Source organism: Urocitellus parryii, chromosome 9 (genome assembly GCF_045843805.1).
Source record: "Urocitellus parryii isolate mUroPar1 chromosome 9, mUroPar1.hap1, whole genome shotgun sequence".
Taxonomy (NCBI): Eukaryota; Metazoa; Chordata; class Mammalia; order Rodentia; family Sciuridae; genus Urocitellus; species Urocitellus parryii.
Genome location: NC_135539.1, coordinates 705,437 through 718,592, shown reverse-complemented (window position 1 = coordinate 718,592; position 13,156 = coordinate 705,437).

The window sequence follows — 13,156 nt, the reverse complement described above, 5'->3', positions numbered from 1 at the left end:
GGGGATAGGACCCCGTCCCCACGTCTCCCCAGGAGGACCCCCCGTCCCCACGTCTCCCCAGGACCCCCCGTCCCCACGTCTCCCCAGGAGGACCCCCCGTCCCCACGTCTCCCCAGGAGGCCCCCCCGTCCCCACGTCTCCCCAGGAGGACCCCGTCCCCACGTCTCCCCAGGAGGACCCCCCCGTCCCCACGTCTCCCCAGGAGACCCTGGTCCCCACGTCTCCCCAGGAGGACCCCCCGTCCCCACGTCTCCCCAGGAGGACCCCCCGTCCCCACGACTCCCCAGGAGGACCCCCGTCCCCACGTCTCCCCAGGAGGACCCCCCGTCCCCACGACTCCCCAGGAGGACCCCGTCCCCACGTCTCCCCAGGAGGACACCCCCGTCCCCACGTCTCCCCAGGAGGACCCCCCGTCCCACGACTCCCCCAGGGAGGACCCCCGTCCCCACGTCTCCCCAGGAGGACCCCCGTCCCCACGTCTCCCCAGGAGGACCCCGTCCCCACGTCTCCCCAGGAGGACCCCCGTCCCCACGTCTCCCAGGAGGACCCCCCGTCCCCACGTCTCCCCAGGAGGACCCCCGTCCCCACGTCTCCCCAGGAGGACCCCGTCCCACGTCTCCCCAGGAGGACCCCGTCCCCACGTCTCCCCAGGAGGACCCCCGTCCCCACGTCTCCCCAGGAGGACCCCCGTCCCCACGTCTCCCCAGGAGGACCCCCGTCCCCACGTCTCCCCAGGAGGACCCCCGTCCCCACGTCTCCCCAGGAGGACCCCGGTCCCCACGTCTCCCCAGGAGGACCCCCGTCCCCACGTCTCCCAGGAGGACCCCCGTCCCCACGTCTCCCCAGGAGGACCCCCCGTCCCCACGTCTCCCCAGGAGGACCCCGTCCCCACGTCTCCCCAGGAGGACCCCCGTCCCCACGTCTCCCCAGGAGGACCCCCCGTCCCCACGTCTCCCCAGGACGACCCCGTCCCCACGTCTCCCCAGGAGGACACCCCCGTCCCCACGTCTCCCCAGGAGGACCCCGTCCCCACGTCTCCCCAGGAGGACCCCCCGTCCCCACGTCTCCCCAGGAGGACCCCGTCCCCACGTCTCCCCAGGAGACCCCCCGTCCCCACGTCTCCCCAGGAGGACACCCCGTCCCCACGTCTCCCCAGGAGGACCCCGTCCCCACGTCTCCCCAGGAGGACCCCCCGTCCCCACGTCTCCCCAGGAGGACCCCCCGTCCCCACGTCTCCCAGGGACGACCCCCGTCCCCACGTCTCCCCAGGAGACACCCCGTCCCCACGTCTCCCCAGGAGGACCCCGTCCCCACGTCTCCCCAGGAGGACCCCCCGTCCCCACGTCTCCCCAGGAGGACCCCGTCCCCACGTCTCCCCAGGAGGACCCCCGTCCCCACGTCTCCCCAGGAGGACCCCCGTCCCCACGTCTCCCCAGGAGGACCCCCCGTCCCCACGTCTCCCCAGGAGGACCCCGTCCCCACGTCTCCCCAGGAGGACCCCCCGTCCCCACGCTCCCCAGGAGGACCCCCGTCCCCACGTCTCCCAAGAGGACCCCGTCCCCACGTCTCCCAGGAGGACCCCCGTCCCCACGTCTCCCCAGGAGGACCCCCCGTCCCCACGTCTCCCCAGGAGGACCCCCGTCCCCACGTCTCCCCAGGAGGACCCCCCGTCCCCACGTCTCCCCAGGAGGACCCCCCGTCCCCACGACTCCCCAGGAGGACCCCGTCCCCACGTCTCCCCAGGAGGACCCCCGTCCCCACGTCTCCCCAGGAGGACCCCGTCCCCACGTCTCCCCAGGAGGACCCCCCGTCCCCACGTCCTCCCCAGGAGGACCCCGTCCCCACGTCTCCCCAGGAGGACCCCCCGTCCCCACGACTCCCCAGGAGGACCCCGTCCCCACGTCTCCCCAGGAGGACCCCCGTCCCCACGTCTCCCCAGGAGGACCCCCGTCCCCACGTCTCCCCAGGAGGACCCCCCGTCCCCACGTCTCCCCAGGAGGACCCCCCGTCCCCACGTCTCCCCAGGAGGACCCCCGTCCCCACGTCTCCCCAGGAGGACCCCCGTCCCCACGTCTCCCCAGGAGGACCCCCGTCCCCACGTCTCCCCAGGAGGACCCCGTCCCCACGTCTCCCAGGAGGACCCCCGTCCCACGTCTCCCCAGGAGGACCCCGGTCCCCACGTCCCCAGGAGGACCCCCCGTCCCCACGTCTCCCCAGGAGGACCCCGTCCCCACGTCTCCCCAGGAGGACCCCCCGTCCCCACGTCTCCCCAGGAGGACCCCGTCCCCACGTCTCCCCAGGAGGACCCCCCGTCCCCACGTCTCCCCAGGAGGACCCCCGTCCCCACGTCTCCCCAGGAGGACCCCCCGTCCCCACGTCTCCCCAGGAGGACCCCGTCCCCACGTCTCCCCAGGAGGACCCCCGTCCCCACGTCTCCCCAGGAGGACCCCCCGTCTCCCCCAGGAGGACCCCCGTCCCCACGTCTCCCCAGGAGGACCCGGTCCCCACGTCTCCCCAGGAGGACCCCGTCCCCACGTCTCCCTAGGAGGACCCCGTCCCACGTCCCCCAGGAGGACCCCCCGTCCCCACGTCTCCCCAGGAGGACCCCCGTCCCCACGTCTCCCAGGAGGACCCCCGTCCCCACGTCTCCCCAGGAGGACCCCCGTCCCCACGTCTCCCCAGGAGGACCCCCGTCCCCACTGTCTCCCCAGGAGGACCCCCCGTCCCCACGTCTCCCCAGGAGGACCCCGTCCCCACGTCTCCCCAGGAGGACCCCCCGTCCCCACGTCTCCCCAGGAGGACCCCCCGTCCCCACGACTCCCCAGGAGGACCCCCGTCCCCACGTCTCCCCAGGAGGACCCCGTCCAACGTCTCCCAGGAGGACCCGTCCCCACGTCTCCCCAGGAGGACCCCGTCCCCACGTCTCCCCAGGAGGACCCCCGTCCCCACGTCTCCCCAGGAGGACCCCGTCCCCACGTCTCCCAGGAGGACCCCCCGTCCCCACGACTCCCAGGAGGACACCCCCGTCCCCACGTCTCCCCAGGAGGACCCCCCGTCCCCACGTCTCCCCAGCAGGACCCCGTCCCCACATCTCCCCAGGAGGACCCCCCGTCCCCACGTCTCGACCCCAGGAGGAACGCTGCACCCCCGTCTCCCCAGGAGGACCCCCCGTCCCCACATCTCCCCAGGAGGACCCGGTCCCCACGTCTCCCCAGGAGGACCCCGTCCCCACGTCTCCCTAGGAGGACCCCCGTCCCCACGACTCCCCAGGAGGACCCCCCCATCCCCACGTCTCCCCAGGAGGACCCCCCCGTCCCCACGTCTCCCCAGGAGGACCCGTCCCCACGTCTCCCTAGGAGGACCCCCGTCCCCACGACTCCCCAGGAGGACCCCGTCCCCACGTCTCCTCAGGAGGACCCCCCGTCCCCACGTCTCCCCAGGAAGACCCCGTCCCCACGTCTCCCCAGGAGGACCCCGTCCCCACGTCTCCTCAGGAGGACCCCATCCCCACGTCTCCCCAGGAGGACCCCCGTCCCCACGTCTCCCCAGGAGGACCCACCGTCCCCACGTCTCCCCAGGAGGACCCCGTCCCCACGTCTCCCCAGGACGACCCCGTCCCCACGTCTCCCCAGGAAGACCCCGTCCCCACGTCTCCCAGGAAGACCCCGTCCCCACGTCTCCCCAGGAGGACCCCCCGTCCCCACGTCTCCCCAGGAGGACCCCCCGTCTCCCCAGGAGGGACCCCCCGTCCCCACATCTCCCCAGGAGGACCCGGTCCCCACGTCTCCCCAGGAGGACCCCGTCCCCACGTCTCCCCAGGAGGGGGGAGGCGGCCCCCGTCCCCACGACTCCCCAGGAGGACCCGGTCCCCACGTCTCCCCAGGAGGACCCCCCGTCCCCACGTCTCCCCAGGAGGACCCCGTCCCCACGTCTCCCCAGGAGGACCCCCCCGTCCCCACGACTCCCCAGGAGGACCCCCTTCCCCACGTCTCCCCAGGAGGACCCCCCGTCCCCACGTCTCCCCAGGAGGACCCCGTCCCCACGTCTCCCCAGGAGGACCCCCCGTCCCCACGTCTCCCCAGGAGGACCCCCCGTCCCCACGTCTCCCCAGGAGGACCCCGTCCCCACGTCTCCCCAGGAGGACCCCGTCCCCACGTCTCCCCAGGAGGACCCCGTCCCCACGTCTCCCCAGGAGGACCCCGTCCCCACGTCTCCCCAGGAGGACCCCCGTCCCACGTCTCCCCAGGAGGACCCCCCGTCCCCACGTCTCCCCAGGAGGACCCGGTCCCCACGTCTCCCCAGGAGGACCCCCGTCCCCACGTCTCCCCAGGAGGACCCGTCCCCACGTCTCCCCAGGAGGACCCCCCGTCCCCACGTCTCCCCAGGAGGACCCCGTCCCCACGTCTCCCCAGGAGGACCCCCCGTCCCCACGTCTCCCCAGGAGGACCCCGTCCCCACGACTCCCCAGGAGGACCCCCCGTCCCCACGTCTCCCCAGGAGGACCCCGTCCCCACGTCTCCCCAGGAGGACCCCCCGTCCCCACGTCTCCCCAGGAGGACCCCCCGTCTCCCCAGGAGGACCCCCCGTCCCCACATCTCCCCAGGAGGACCCGGTCCCCACGTCTCCCCAGGAGGACCCCGTCCCCACGTCTCCCTAGGAGGACCCCCGTCCCCACGACTCCCCAGGAGGACCCCCCCATCCCCACGTCTCCCCAGGAGGACCCCCCGTCCCCACGTCTCCCCAGGAGGACCCCGTCCCCACGTCTCCCCAGGAGGACCCCCCGTCCCCACGTCTCCCCAGGAGGACCCCGTCCCATGTCTCCCCAGGAGGACCCCCCGTCCCCACGTCTCCCCAGGAGGACCCCGTCCCCACGTCTCCCCAGGAGGACCCCCCGTCCCCACGTCTCCCCAGGAGGACCCCCCGTCCCCACGACTCCCAGGAGGACCCCCGTCCCCACGTCTCCCCAGGAGGACCCCGTCCCACGTCTCCCCAGGAGGACCCCGTCCCCACGTCTCCCCAGGAGGACCCCGTCCCCACGTCTCCCCAGGAGGACCCCCACCCGCCCCCACGTCTCCCCAGGAGGACCCCGTCCCCACGTCTCCCCAGGAGGACCCCCCGTCCCCACGACTCCCCAGGAGGACACCCCCGTCCCCACGTCTCCCAGCCGGAGGACCCCCCGTCCCCACGTCTCCCCAGCAGGACCCCGTCCCCACATCTCCCCAGGAGGACCCCCCGTCCCACGTCTCCCCAGGAGGACCCCCCGTCTCCCCAGGAGGACCCCCCGTCCCCACATCTCCCCAGGAGGACCCGGTCCCCACGTCTCCCCAGGAGGACCCCGTCCCCACGTCTCCCTAGGAGGACCCCCGTCCCCACGACTCCCCAGGAGGACCCCCCCATCCCCACGTCTCCCCAGGAGGACCCCCCCGTCCCCACGTCTCCCCAGGAGGACCCCGTCCCCACGTCTCCCTAGGAGGACCCCCGTCCCCACGACTCCCCAGGAGGACCCCGTCCCCACGTCTCCTCAGGAGGACCCCCCCGTCCCCACGTCTCCCCAGGAAGACCCCGTCCCCACGTCTCCCCAGGAGGACCCCGTCCCCACGTCTCCTCAGGAGGACCCCATCCCCACGTCTCCCCAGGAGGACCCCCGTCCCCACGTCTCCCCAGGAGGACCCACCGTCCCCACGTCTCCCCAGGAGGACCCCGTCCCCACGTCTCCCCAGGACGACCCCGTCCCCACGTCTCCCCAGGAAGACCCCGTCCCCACGTCTCCCCAGGAAGACCCCGTCCCCACGTCTCCCCAGAGGACCCCCGTCCCCACGTCTCCCCAGGAGGACCCCATCCCCTCGTCTCCCCAGGAGGACCCACCGTCCCCACGTCTCCCCAGGGGGACCCCCTGTCCTGTCCCCCTCCCGTCCCCCGTCCACTCTCCCTGCCCTGTCTCAGGCCCCGTGGGCCACCAGGATGGTCCCGAGCTCCCTGCTCCCTCCTCTTCCCAAGTCACCCCCTGAGCAGGACACAGCAGTGGACACCTGTTCATTTCATAGGGAACCCTGACGTGACGCCCGGCTCTCAGTCCTGGGAGGGCCCACAGGGAGTGCCCGGCACCTGCCCCCATGAGGAGGAGACAGGACCTGGCCAGCTCCAGCCTCAGAGGCCAGAGCCGCTGCACTGCAAGTGACAGGTCAGTCACCATAAGAGGGGTCGTGTCCAGAGGGGGGGAGCCACTCATGGCGGTCACCAGACAAGCCAGGGGAGGAGCTGGGACCAGAATCCGCCCAGAGCCTTCATGGCCCCTGGAAGAAGTCCTGTCACCATCTGGAGGGGACGGGGGGCGGGGGCGGGGAGGAGCGGCACCCCGGATGGAGAAAGAGCCAGAGGTTCCCAGATTTTCCCAGGTGGGGCCTGGCCAGGCAGAGCCTCGGGAGGCAGACGTGCCCACTTCCACCCCTCGGCAGTCCCTGTCCCCTCCCTCCTCAGCCCAGCTGGGCTGGGGGCCTTCCCAAGGTAGACCCCGGGCCCCAGGCCTCGGGCTTGAGAAATGCTCATGGTGCCGACCCTCTAGCCCAGCGAGTCACCGTGGCCTCCGACTTAGCATTGCTGATGAGGGGCTGGGGACAATGGTTCCCTGGGAGGGGACGCTCCCTGAGCCCCCGGCGGCACCCCTTCCCGGTCTTCTTGGACAAAGCCTTTATTTCTTAACAAATGAATTTGCAATAAAAAAGGGAGAGGGACCTGCGGACAGGGGGTGGTCTCCAGGCCGCGGCTGCCCACTGTCCGGGAGGCCTGGGAACGCCAGCGGGAGGGCTGAGCTGGGAGTGGGAGAGGACGGGGTCTCATGCCCTCGCTGGCAGGGGAGGGAGACCACAAGCCCACGTGGGCCTTCCAGAACCTTCTTCAGGGTGACGTCCCAGGGGCCAGTGGTGGACGTGAAGTCTGGACCTGTGGGGGGACAGGTGGGAAGCGTGGACAACTCCTGGGCCTGGTGCTCAAAACCACACCAAAGCGGCACCTCTCCGTGCTTCAGTCCCAGATGGCGCCTCCCCGCTACAGGGGGTCATCCACCTGGGACCCAGGACAGACGTCACCTGGAAGTCCCCGAGCTGAGGAGAGAGCACGTGAGCAGGTGGCCACTCGGGGCAGCCCAGGACCTCACCGGCACCCACCCGCAGACCAGTTCTGGGGCCCAGGGCGGTGCCAGGCAGGAGAGCCCTCCCACACATGGAAGGTTCTAGTTCCTCACGTTGGAAGCCAGGTCTCCAACAGTGGGTGGCCAACACCCAGGGGCCACAGTCCCCACAGGAGGCGTGGACAGTCTGCGCTTTCCCAAAAAGCCCTGGAGTTTGGTTGACACCCGCTGCAGACAGATTGCGAGGCTTGTCAGCAAGCCGTGAGGGGCACAGCCAATGGGAAGCCTCAGATCCCCATGTCACTGCGGCTGGGGACCCGGCCGCGCCTTCCTACACGGCCAAGCAGCTTTTTAAAAACTTAGTTGAGGGCCAGGGACGCAGCTCGGGGGAGAGCTCTGCCAAGCCTGCGGCACCCTGGGTTCCACACCAAGAGAAAAAGTGACCGTTTTTAGAGCATTTAGTTCTTACAGGAGCAAGACTTGGGAACATCGTCGTCATCACCGCGGAATCCCAGGGAGGGCCCACTGGGGACTGAATGGCCACAGCCTGCCCACGGAGGTGTTCCATCTGGCCCTCACTGCCACTCTGCCATGATGTGACCCAGAAACCCGGGCCACTGCCCCCAGCACCCACAGACCCGCCGACTAATTGACGAATTCCTGGCTGACATTTCCCAAAGGTCAAGGGCCCAGGTCGCAGCTGCGCTGGGGGAGGTCAGGCTGAGCTCCAGGGGCACCCCCAGCAGCACCCCAGAAGCAGGTGCCCCGCCTGGGACCATCACCTTGAGGGCAAGCAGGAGGCTGGGGCTGGAACGGCGGCCGAGGAGGGTCAGGTGGGCTTTCCAGACGCGCAGGGCTCTCTGTGGGGGAGCCCCCAAGTCAAAGGCCCGGGAAGTGGGGGACAGAGGGCACCAGGATCGGGGGACTGAGCCAGGAGGATCCAAGCTCCAGGCCGACCAGTCTCCAAAGATAAAGAGGCAGGAGTGGAGCCAGCGCAGGGCACGTGGCAGCCTGCAGGGGGCGCTGGGCTGCCTCCCGCACCCCCCCAGGGCCCGGGTGGTTTGTAGGGGAGGGGCTCAGTGGACACTTGCTGGGCCAGAGAGGGCCAGGGGCCCAGGGGGTGTTCTTCTCTGTCCCCCCTAAAAGGTGGACCTAGGGTCATCGGCACCAGAACTAGGGGCGCAGCCAGGCTGGGCCTGAGCCTTGCCCGCAGCCCTACTGTGCACCCACCTGGAGTCAGGGGAGCCGCTTCCCAGAGGCCAGTCTTCCCCACGGCCAGGCTCTGCCCTCCACCATCCCAGGCAGGCCCCCGCCCCGCCCCAGGTCGCTCACTGTTCCCACCTGGCCCAGGGGAGGGGAGTGGGCACCCCAGGTGTGCCTGGGACGGCCTGGTGTCCCCAAAGTCCTTGATAACAGCCCTCTTCATCCTCAAAAGCTCCTACCTGGGTTCATCACAATGACTTTAAAAAGAATGTAGAAGCTGTGTAACAACAACAGAAAGGCTCAGTGACAGACACCGTTATTTACTTTTGAACAACTGATGAACAGCAATTGGAGAACCGTGGCTTCCCCTGCCCAAGCTGGGGCTTGTTAGAGTGGGACCACCCACAGCTGAGTGGACACGGTGGAATACTACCTGGGCGTCAAAAAGGACGCAGCCCCGATTCAGGCTGCGGCTCGGACCACACTCGACAACGTCACCGCACGATTCCGTTGGCACAGAGTGGACAGAACACGGCGGTGGGTGGGGGCAGATGGGGGGTCACAGCTAACCAGCGCAGAGGACATCACCGCACGATTCCGTTGGCACAGAGTGGACAGAACACGGCGGTGGGTGGGGGCAGATGGGGGGTCACAGCTAACCAGCGCAGAGGACATCACTGCACGATTCCGTTGGCACAGAGTGGACAGAACACGGCGGTGGGTGGGGGCAGATGGGGGGTCACAGCTAACCAGCGCAGAGTGCTTCTCTCTCTCCACTGAACACCGTCTGGGCCTTCGATGGTGCGGAGGTGGCCTTGACCTTGGGATCCTCCTGCCTCCGCCTCCCCCGTGGCTGGGTGGCAGGCGTGGGCCACCACAGCGGCCAGCGGGCTGATAGACATGCTCCTGGGGACTCTGACCCCCCCCAGGCACTCATTGCTCTTACCCGGGACCCACAGAGGGCCTTCAGCCTGCACCAGTGCAAACTAGTCACGGCCCCGTGCGGTGCTGGTGGCCCGCTCCTGGGACCCAGTGACTCGATGTAGAAGGGTCTAGGGCTGAGCTGGGGACAGAGAAGTGACAGGCGGGCACAGCCCGGCTCCGCCCACCGTTCCCGACAGAGAACACGGGAGCGTCTCCAGGTGCCAGGTCCCTGCCGGCTGCCCCTGGGCACAGGTGAGCCCCTGCCCTCTGGCACCTGGGGTGAGGCCAAGCTCGCGGGTCCTCGCGCCCCTGAGGCGGACCAGTCTTTCCCAACTGGCTTCACGTGCCTGGAGCCACCGTGGGCGGGGAGGCCGGGCCAGCCGCTTAGCCCAGCCAGAAGGACGCCCTTGACACCCAGGAGACCGGCCACCTGCCGGTGACTCACTGATTTCCCCACAGGATGGCCTGCGGGCCCTGGACGGGGACCACGCTGGAGGTCCAGGCTTCCGGGGACCAGGCACAGATGCACAGGGCCACCCAGACACCGGCAGACACCCCTCATCTGGGAAGATACCCGCCCCCCTCCGACCCGTGGGGACGCCCGGCCGGCACGTGCCACCTGCGTGCGCCCCACCTGCTCCCTGATCAGACGACCCGACGGAGGCTTGAGACAGAGGAGGCTCCCCACTCCACAGGGAGGACAGGAGAGAGGACCAGGTCGGAGCAGGTCAGCCGCCAAGAGGGCTGTCCCTGGACGGTGCTCCCTGTCATCTCCCTCGCCAGGCTGCAGCCCGCAGAGCCCATGCCACCGTGGCGGTGGCGCGGATGTCACTGGCTGGGCTCCGAGGGCTGTGCTGTCCAGGGTCAGGGTTCCTGGGCAGAAGCACGAGGCCTAGCCCACAATGTCCCTCCTGGAGGTCACGGCTTAGAACCGACTTCATTTCCTTATTTAGATGCTTTTTAATATCGACCTCCAGGTGCAGGTGGACACAGCACAATGCCCTCCTTTTCCTGGGCCAGGGCAGGCTCCACCGCTGAGCCGCCGTCAGCCCCTGAGGAGAGGACTATAGGAAGCCTCTGTGCCTGTGACCCCAGTGGCTCGGAGGCCGAGGCAGGAGGATCGTGTTCTGGCCTCCACCCTCTGCTCTGTGCCTGGAACCGTCCCACAGGACACCCACCCTCCCAGGAAGCGGCTGCCAAGTGCCCCCACTTCCTGTTTCCAGAATGTCCCCATTGGGGATGGCGAAGTCTCCAGGTTCCAGAGGGTCTTCACCCTCCAGGGCACGCGTCGGGAGAAACCGAGACCCTCGGGCGGAGGAGGAGACCCGGCAGGTGGGACTCCCGCTGCGGCCCGTGGTCACTCGCCCCGAGATCACCCGTCAGGGACTGTGCCAGCTGCCACTCCCCAGAGGGAAGGGAGAGGCCATGACCCCCTCGGAGAGGGAGAGACGCCATCAGACGCCCCAGTGACTGCTCGCCCTGACGGCCGTGAGGCACTCTGCGTGGACACCCAGGCCATCTCCCAGGACGAAGGACGCGTGGACGGCGAGGAGCCTCCAGCCGGCTACCACTCACGGTGTCCCTGCGGTGTTCCTGCGTCCCCCCCCGGGGCTTCTGGCCTTGGGAGTCCCTCCCCGTCCCCCACCAGCTGCCCAGTCCCCGCTGTAACTGAAGCCGGGCGTCAGGCCAACCCAGGGCCACGCTGAGCCAGGAGAGTGGGTGACCTGGGCCTGGGGTCCTCCTGCCGGGCTCCCGGGTCACCCCAGCACAGTGCGGGGCCTTCTGGAAAAGGCCGAGCTGCAGACGGCGAGGTCACCGGTGGCCGGGAACCTGAGAAGGGGACGGATGGCAGAGTGGAGGGTTTTCAGGGCTGGGAGCATGTCACACCCACAGGACACACACCCAGGCTCAAGCCTAAGGCCAGCCACGGGCTTCAGATGGGCGGACAGTATGTGACCTAGACTGTCACTTCTGGGTGACCTGTGACGGCCACATGTCCATGCAGGGCCAGCAGCTGTAGAGGAAAAGCCGTGGGGCTGTGGGTACCACGCACAGGCCTGGGTCCCCCCACACCACAAAGGGGGCGAGTCCTTAGATGGGGGACACCTTCCTGGACTGAGGGACCCGGCCGGGCTGCTCCTTGGGCTGTGAACCGTTTGCTCTCAATCTCGCTCCTTTAAAATTCTGACATTAAATAAAACCCTGAACCCGCTCCCGCCCTCCCGCCCTCGCTGGATCCTTCCAGATTCCCTGGGTCCCTCCTGTCACCCCTGAGGCCTGGGAAGGCCACGCCAGGCTCCCTCTGTGCGGACGGACGGAGGCTGCGAGGCCACGGTCATAGAGTTGAGCCTCGGGCGGACGGGAGCCGTTGTCCCAGAGAAAGCATTTTCCTGGCCGTCTGCAGGGGTGACAGGTGACGGCCACTTGTGGATGAAAAGGCAGAATTCTTCTATGAGGTCCCAGTGGGTAAGCTGACTGTGACCCGGGTTTGCATGGGACTGACCCTAAGGTCCCCAATAAACGGTGGCAGGACGGGGGGCATTTTGATCCCCCAGATCCATAACTCATCAAGGACCCTGAGCGACGACCTGTCGGGACCTCGCACTCAGGCCCAGGACCCCCAGGGCCCGAGGCAGCTCCTGATCTGAGACGGCGCCTGGTGTGCGTCGGCCTGAGGTCACCCGGGCACCGTCGGGGGAACAGCCGACTCTGCGAGCCCCGAATTCCATCCGACCCAGCACACGGGGCCCGGGGAGCAGCCCTTCTCGGGAACCGTGAGTCGGGGTCTCGATGACGACTGAGCCACACCCAGATGCCATCATTTCCCTGCCCCTTCCAGAATGACTCTACTCAGGTAGGAAAGGGAGTGGGGGTGGTGGCCACGGGCTGGCCGGTCCAGGGCTGGCCGGTCCAGGGCCCGCCTCCAGGCCTCACCACCCGGATCGACTGACAAAGCGTCTTCTGTTCAGGGCTGGAGGCGGACGGCTCTCCGTGTGCATTTCATTAAACCCGGAGCCGTGGCTGGCTGCCATCATGACGCTGTGGGCTCCCGTGGCCCACGTCCAGCCGGACGCGCTGGCACCCGGCCCCCACCCCCTCCTGACGGCGCGGGACACTCAGCCAGTCTCCAGTGTGGTCCCGAGGACTTTTCTGCCGTCACAGAGCACACAAGGGCTCTCTGTGGCAGCCCCTGGAGACCCACAGGCACTTTCCTTCCCAGAGGGACCGATGACAGCTCACGGAACGAACCAGAAACTTGATTTTATTGAAAGCCGAGAACACCAGAAGCAACGTGCAGGGCCAGGCTCACTGAGAAGAGCGTCGCGGGTCCTGCATGCTCAGAACTTCACACACACAGCCACGGCCACGCTCTGACTGTCCACCGAGGCCCATGTCCCTTCAGGCCTTGGTCTGTTCTACGTGTGTCAGTCCCAGGAGGGGACCCGGGGCCTGAGAAATGACCCAGCTCTGCCTCAAGGTGTGCACCACAGGGAAGACACAGAGGCCCACTCTGACCTGCCGCTCCAACCACATCCCCCAACGTGAGAAATGACGTCCACATCCCGGGCCCGAGGTCTCGGCACCGGGCCTGTGCGACGTGGCCTTCCTGCACGTCAGCCACCCCACGGGGAACCCCAAAGGGGGCCCAAACCACAGGAAGCCCGTGTAGACAGTGGATAAGACGACCCCCTTCTTTGTCTGTTTATCAGAAAAAGGTGGTTCGCGCCTTGGTCCCAGCACCCGGAGGTGAGGCAGGACGTGAGCCCAGCGGTTCAAGGCCAGCCTGGGCCACCCAGGGACACCCCGTCTCAGATACAGAACCGGAGCACCCCTCTGGAAATCACGCCCATCACAGTCACAGAAAACGGTTCTGTAAGCCTCCTTCAAGATGAGGTCCAACCA